This window comes from Sinocyclocheilus grahami, unplaced genomic scaffold, assembly GCF_001515645.1.
Source record: "Sinocyclocheilus grahami isolate Dianchi unplaced genomic scaffold, SAMN03320097.WGS_v1.1 scaffold1390.1, whole genome shotgun sequence".
NCBI classification, from domain to species: domain Eukaryota; kingdom Metazoa; phylum Chordata; class Actinopteri; order Cypriniformes; family Cyprinidae; genus Sinocyclocheilus; species Sinocyclocheilus grahami.
In genome coordinates this window covers 4698-5128 of record NW_015506569.1, presented here as the reverse complement: position 1 = coordinate 5128, position 431 = coordinate 4698, and the positions used below count along the sequence as shown (strand labels likewise).

General features: G+C 42.7%; 1 protein-coding gene across 1 annotated transcript in view; it reads left to right on the top strand.

Moving 5' to 3' along the window:
• Positions 1 to 431, top strand: part of LOC107569876 (matrix Gla protein-like) — a 5889-nt gene that overhangs the window by 1045 nt on the left and 4413 nt on the right. The gene's annotated exons all lie outside the window — the stretch shown is intronic.

Here is a 431-nt window from a genome sequence, read left to right as displayed (position 1 = left end):
CCTAACCCTGACATGACTACCTCCAGTGAGGAAACATTGCTATAATACGGCTATAGCGCCCTGTAGTGGACAAATGCATCCTTACACTGGAGACCCAAAGTCATTCCAGTCTGGCATTTCCCCCTAAATACAGAGCTATTCAAGCTATTAAAACGATGTGCTCGAGAGGAAAAGGACAATGAAGAGAACTGAATGTTTCACTGCGTATGACTCTCTCTGACTCTCCTGCTTTGTGGATTGCTGCTGTGCTTCATATCTTCTGCATCTAGTGTATTACTACTCTCAGTTCCTCACGCTTTAAAGCTAAAGACGACTGGGCTTTCTCGGTGGCTGCTCATATGAGCTCTGGAATAGTCTTCCTCTTTATATTAGATCTTCTCCTTCTATTTCTATGCTCAAATCCTCTTCGAAGACCTATTTTTATTCTTTGT